The sequence below is a fragment of the Notothenia coriiceps genome, unplaced genomic scaffold, assembly GCF_000735185.1.
Source record: "Notothenia coriiceps isolate Sejong01 unplaced genomic scaffold, NC01 NC01_scaffold00003274, whole genome shotgun sequence".
In the NCBI taxonomy this organism is placed as follows: Eukaryota; Metazoa; Chordata; class Actinopteri; order Perciformes; family Nototheniidae; genus Notothenia; species Notothenia coriiceps.
The window spans coordinates 43,802-51,295 of record NW_011335975.1 but is presented as its reverse complement, the minus strand read 5'-3'; positions in this window follow the sequence as shown (position 1 = coordinate 51,295).

Sequence of the window (7,494 nt, the reverse complement as noted above, 5' to 3'; positions counted from 1 at the left end):
TTGCCATCAAAGCTCCGGCTCTCCTCGTGTCTCTCTGAGTCCTGTCTCCAATTGCTTCAGAAGTTTCCCCCACAATCAATAATGTAAGATGCCGCATCTATTTTGAGTTTTCTTTTTTGAAATGACCTTCAAAGCCTATAGGGATGTGCTGACTCTAAATTCGATCTTTGCCCTCCTTCATGTCCACATCTTTTTAAGTATCTGGCACATGATTTCTTTTTTGGAAGGATTTGAAAAAAAAACGTTTTTTTTTTTTTCTGAGAAAAACTGTTGTTCTGAGGAAAAAGTCAGAATTCTGACTTTTTTCTCAGAACAAAAAACACAATTTCTTTTGGGAGAAAAAAGTCAGAGTTCTGACTTTAATCTCAGAATTCTGACTTTTTTCAGTCAAAACTTTTTTCTCACAACAACATTTTTTTATCAAAAATTCCCAAAAGAAATAATCATGTGGCCCTAATCCTCTTCCGTAGGAAAGAGACGTCTGCAAATCAGTGGACGAGCACTTTTATAGCCCTTACTTCAATAAAAGTTATAAAATGTGCCAAAAGCTGAGTTTTTTTTTTTCAAATCCTCCCAAAAAATAAATTAATGTGGCCCTAATCCTCTTCCGTATTATTCAATAAGGATCCTAAGGATATAATTGGCTACCGCTTTGTTGACTTTTCCCTAAAAGATGTGGCTGCCTTGCAAAATAATTACACCAAAAACTGTTTAGACGTCCATAAAGAGGTCCTTGTCATGTTAAAACAATGTCTATGAATAGATATCTGAATTTAAAGCCAAATATGTTTGCAAAGGAAAAACATTTTGCAAACTTGAAATCCATTGGCTGTTGTCTGACTGCTAGTGGAAACAAGCGGTTTATAGAAGTAGTCTAAATTCTATTCTTGCGTCTCAAGACTCTAAACTATCAAGAGGAGAGGAAATGGAAGTCTTTGCCCAATCTCAACAGAGCCGGCCAGCTAACCAATCAGAGCAGACTGGGCTCTGGTTTCAGACAGAGGGTGAAAAGAGGTGCTGCAGCACAGGCAGTATGAGAAAAATAAAGAGCTTTTTGAACATTAAAGCCTGGAGACATGTCACAGGAGAGACACTAAATACTAATATGAAAATGAGGATAATGGGGCCTTATTAAACATCACCAAGATTCAATGGTTTTACATGTGCACAGTAGCTACAGTAGTTAGTACCATGTACTCTGTGAGCATGTGATTATGCACTCCTGAGTGTCCGAGTAGAGAGCAGGACATTCACTTTTTACAGTGTAGGCTCCTCTCTCTGCGCAGTGGTTATCTCCGTTTGTCATAAGACAGTGAGAGAGTGACGCCAATGAGGCTCTCACAAGTGTCCTAGATTAATGGATTATAGATGAATGAGCTTTTTTCCTTCACTTGGTGATACATGAAAGTCTTTATTCACTTAATCCACCGCTCAGTCTTCTCTCTCTCACACATAGTGCCTCACTCTTTCTCAGCAGTATGGAATTGGATTTTTAATCTTGTGCTATGGAGTGTGGTCTCTCGGCTCACGGCTGGCCGCTTCCAGACATATTGCATTAGGAGAGGTCGTGTCCTCCAGGTTGACACCAAATTGTTGTGGGTGGGGTCGTCTGACGCCACAACTCTCTGCTGTTGTCACTTTTCTCCTTGTCACCACCTCACTCTGGAAAGCACTCGAGCCGTCACCTTGTCTCTCTTTGCACTTCCCTTTCTTTTACCTGTGAACACCTGTCTGTCTGAGGAAATAACATTCTACTCCTACCGACTCCGAGGGCTCCTATGTTTCTCTATCATTACCCTGGGTTCAGTGTTCATTCAACCTGCCATTTTCCAATAAAACCATCACATTTTAATGTAATTATTGTGTACTGGATATTGGAATGCACACATCTTTGATTTTAAAGAGGACATATGTAGCTCAGCGCAAGTTCAATCAGGAAGACAACATTATCGGGTGCCACACGTTATCTCAATAAGTGATCAGGGGCATCACGCCCCGGCTAGCCAATCATCGCACCTGCTAACCCCTTTAAATCTGCTCTCCCCTCTCCGTCAGTTGTCATTTCAGGTGTCAACGCACAACCCTCCTCCACCCCTTCGCCTCCTGTCTCCGAATAAAGCCCCAAGCTGAAACCTTCTCCCTTCAGATCGGACGAACTACTATCACCACCACCCGTGTCTAGACCCCGGGGGGTTCATCAGAGCGGTTCTTTCCCTCCTGAATGATCATCCTGCAAACCCGGGGCCTAATCGCCAAAACATCATTACAGTTACTTGTTGTAATACGTCAATCACTATTCCCGCATGTCATGGGTCCCGATAATAAACATGTATTTCATACATCACGTCTCTCCTGGTTGAAGTTATATATGCTCATCTTCAGGTTCGCGTCGGGTTCCTGATCAGCCTGTCGGGTGTTCTTTTACCCGTAATGACCGCCTCGCTGCACATTATCCCGCCTATTACAAGGCCACATTCTCAACAAAGTAACGACATGACTCCCAATATTAATTTAAATGCTTTTATTGATTTAGATTTTTTTTTTATTGATTTAAAAAATAGTTTTATTGATTTAAAATGACATGCATCCGCTGAGAAAAATAGTCCGTTGTTACCGTTTGAACTACGTAGTAATGACAGGAACTGCGTTTTGCTTTTTGATTACAGATTTAAAAACATCGCTGCTTGCTTTAAAAGTAGCACAATTCATTATGTCAAACCTTGGAAAGCATCTAGATATCCCTGCCCTGATGCCAAAGTAACTGGCAACTGAATATGTTTTGCCGTTTGATGTCTGGACCGTTGAGTAAAAAGGACCGCAGCTCCGTGTTGAGGGTTTCTGCCCCGTTACTTCTCCGCGGTTTTCTTGTCCCTCTTGTCTTTTTCTTATCTTCGCTGGGGACTCATCAGCCACTGACCATTCATCCAAATTACTGAGCTCTCCAAAGATATACAAATGAATATTAAAGTCCTCCATGTTGCTCTCAGAAGGTAGACAACAGAAAACTAAAGACAAGCAAACAGCCAAACTGTATACAGTTAAATCGACCAGACTTCTTTCTGCAGATGTGAGCGTCCTTAACAACGGTCAGTCCTTGACAACAGTCTGTACTACTGGATTAACAACGTGTCACGTGTTCTGAATTGACCAATCAGAATCGAGTATTCAACCAAGCCATGTAATAATAGTATTTAGTGCCTCTACTTTGACATGTCTCCATGCTTTAATGTTCAAAAAGGTCTTTCATTTTTCTTATACTGCCTGTGCCTCTTTTCACCCTCTGTCTGAAACCAGAGCCTAGGACAGAAATTACGAGTCAAAATTCACAGTTTTATTTGCACTTACAGGTGGAAGTACTTTTTATTTGGGATCAGTAACTTTGCACAAAACTGCTCTGAATCTCTATAAATAACCCTCCACCAGAAAACAAAGCATATTTCCCTGTGGAGCATTTTCCTTAAGATATAGTTACTGATTTTCTTTTTATAATTGCATTTAAATCCACAATAGGTGGCCAAGCCTCAACTCTGCACGCTCTTGGCTCTGATGTCCCATGAAGATATTCTAGATAATACAATATGTTGAAACAAAAACCTCAGTCAAAGAGACACTTAGTCCTCTCACAGGAAACCGAGGACTTGAAGTAACGTATTGTTTGTTACTGTGTTAACGTTTGTATTTATCTCCACTTTTATTGCCTGTGCGGTGTCCCGGCACAGTGGGAAAGATGGAGGCAGAGATAATATCATTTTCACATCTCACACTGATGTTTACAGTCTTGATTTTTTCCTCTTTCTTACTCACGCCTGTTTCTCTGTGTTGTTTCCTGTGAGAGACACACACATACACTGAATGCATCCAGCACAGAGCTCACAGTGAAGATTCATTTCAAATAGTGAAACATTATTTCCTTGAACCTATATTAATAGTTCTGTGAAAGACTGTGGGAAATGTTTGAGCCTTTGATCGTCTTAGAGGCTGACATACATTTTATTTTGTGTATCTTGAGTCAAGCAAGGAGGTTTTCCTCTTGAGAAAGAGGATATCTGATATAACATGAGTAATGTTAGCATATTCTTAATGTTTAATTAGCAGATACGAGTTGAGAAACTTCGGCAGTCCTTGGCTGTGCTCTGTGAAGTGACATCTCAGAAATAATTAGATGATCAGCCAATAACAAAAAAAGGCTCGTTCTAGCGTCTCACATGTTTTAATTAGTTGCTTTTCTCTGATTATCTTTGAAAATTGAATGTTTTTGGACAGTTCATTGGACAAAACAAGGAGTTTGAAGACACCAGCTTTGGCTCTGGCACCTTTTGTGTTTCCTTTTTATCGTGTATATCACATGTGTCAAGCTCAAGGCCCGGGGGCCAAATCAGGCCCTTGGTGGATTTAATTTTGGCCCGCAGGATAATTTCTAATTACTATTAGATCTGGCCCGCCGGTATATTGCACGCACACCTTCACTCAGAGCCTGACCCCAAACATTGATGAACTTGCCCCCAAGATGAGATGCCAAGTATCTGCTTGAACTAGCATCACAGAGCAGCACACTGAGTTTAATGGATGTTTCCTTCCTCACTTTCTTTCTTGAGACAACACGGCATGTTTGGTTTGTTCTTCGAGGGAAATAGTTTTTTTGAAGCTTTTGTTGGCCTGTGGAAAAATGTAATCATAAGAAAAGCTTCAGATAGAGCCATAAGAAATGAATGCAACTGATTATTTAATGTTTAATGTTAAACATTAAATAATCGGCAATAGGCAATAATTTAAGCTTTGTTAGTTGCAACACCGGTACCTGATTGGACGGTATCGGTATACCGTTAAGCCGCTGGACAAACGGTGCTGCTATCGGTATATGTGTTACGTCTACTTCCTTAGTTTAACTTTAAACCATTCTGGTTGGTTGGGAACCCTCATCCCGTGTGATGTATCCGGTTTGAGACCCCTCTGATTGGCCACTCCAATAAGTTCATTTCAATACGTTTTGCAATAAACATTGAACCAGTCCGGCCCTCGACTAGTACCGATTTTTTTATTTTGGACCACTGTGTATTTTAGTTTGACACCCCTGATGTATATATAATGTTTTCTTCCAATTTTATTGACAAAATAATTACTTGTATATCTGGAAACAATTGATAACATATCAATCAATGATGGAAATAAAAATTGGTTGCTATATTTGACATATTTACCACTGTTTCAGCACAATTCAACAGGTGTTTAATTTCCTGTAAAGCATGCAGTGGTCATAGATTTTAGAAGCTATTTTCTTGAGAGATAATTATATTTCAGTAAAACTCATGGCAGGTAATTTCATGTTACACCGCAGGAAGCTTGCTTTGCAATAACTTACTGCCTGCAGTTTATTTCCAACTCTGACAAATTGCTTTAGTTACCGGCGTGCTCATCGTCCCGTGATGAAATCTGAGCAATAAGTCGGCGCTGTCTCTTCGGATGCTTGTTGCTGGAAATTGGTCTCTAGACCATATTAGCAGTGAATAAACACACACGTCCTCCACAGTGAGTGCCATGGTTTCCACTTTATCTGCTGTTTGAATAACAACTTGCCACCAGTGATAGTTGGAAGTGGTTATTCACTGTTTTTAACATCCAATTTTGTAAATGTCGTAGAAAAGTTGCCGCAATAATTACTCCTAAAACAATGATGACATTTCCTAGAGTAAAGCAACATTTTTTTTCGAGAAGCAAGAGGAAAAGGTTTTGGTATACGTGGATGTGGGGAACCGTCAATACCAGATATTTAATGGTAGATACCTGTACGAGAAAAATTCTGTGATATATTATTCCTAATTTACCGAAGAGGATTAGGGTTACATGATCACTTCCGTAGTAATTTGATACCACATAAATGATTGTATTTGTATTTGAATATGTTTTTACTTTGCTAAAAAACACCTTTAATTACCTTAAGTTTACCTTAATAACCTTTTAATGATGTACTATGTAGCATTATAATGTAAAAAAGGGTGCGTCCAATGGATATGTTGGCGTCATTTCAGATTTTACGTGCCAGCACCTCGCTTTGTCACTGAGATATAGATCTGTGTTAACCCCCACATGTTTTTTGTCACCCCAGGACTAGCCCTGGCACTTGCGCTGTTGTTTATTTAATTGTCATGGCTTAGCGTGATCTGACAGACAAAATTATTGCTGCTGCCTATTCTGAATTCAATGAAATGTATATACCCGAAACTCTGTCATGCGTTGAAATTGAGCTAATGTAATACTCTTTGGAGAAGTGAAACAAATGTAACCTCCATATTATTAGCTACTGGATCTTGTAGGACACTCACAGTAAAAGACAATTAGGGCGGGCTAGTAGGAAAACAAGCAGGAAGGAGACAGATGAGACAAATAACGAGAGGGGATGTGCGGAGACTCTGATTAGACCGTTTGAATCCTGCAGCGCTTCGCCACGTGCCGCTGGTCATTAATATGCACTGTGGAGCTACGTGACAAAAGGCCATAGCCAAAGCAATTTCATTTCCTTAACGGGGCCTCTGAGGAGTTCATTTCAAATGCCCTCCAACCACGACTCTGTCCGAATTGCATTTGGAAGGAGAAAGCGGCATGATTGAGAAAAAAAAAAGAAGAAAAGTCAGACTTGCCACCATTTTAAAAGGCAGATATGACACTGTAACAAAAAATATATATAAAATGTCACGAATACATAGTTTCCCCTGCAGTGTGTACTCTTTGTAAACCACGGACCAATCTTTCCCTTCGGTGGAGGAGATCGCGGGTCATGCGGGGGGGGGGGGCTCGAACGAGACTACAAAACATCAGCTCGGCTCCACTTGTTGCATTTTTACTTAGCAGACATGGCGCTCACGTAGTTAGTGAATGCTGCTGCTTATGTGGACCCTGATAAGGAATGAGATTCAGCTTGTTAGAGAAGCAGCTACACAGAGATATTTCTACACTTTGGATTCGCTTTTGAGTGCTGCCAAGAGGAAAATCAATCAATCAATGTTTATTTATATAGCCCAATATCACACATGTTACATTTGTCTCAGTGGACTTCACAGTTTGTACAGAATATCAGTATGACAATACGACACCCTCTGTCCTTAGACCCTCACATCGTACAAGGAAACACTTCCAGAGAGACCCCACAGTTTAAAGGGGAACATGGGAGAAACCTCAGGGAGAGCAACAGAGGAGGGATCCCTCTCCCAGGACGGACAGACGTGCAATAGATGCCGTGTGTAAATCGAAAAGATAATACATTTCACAACATAGGTAGACCAAATGTTTGGAAATGCATGTGTCTGTAATAAGAAGATGAATCCACGAGGATGTCAACAATCCTGTGGGAGCCATCAGGGAAGTAGTATGATGAGAGTCAGGCAGGACCGCAGTGACCGGTTCAGCCACGACTCGAAGTCCAGGACTCAGATCCAGAACTCAGGATAGAGGATCCAGGACTCAGGACCACAGCAACAGGATTAGCCACGACTCAGGATC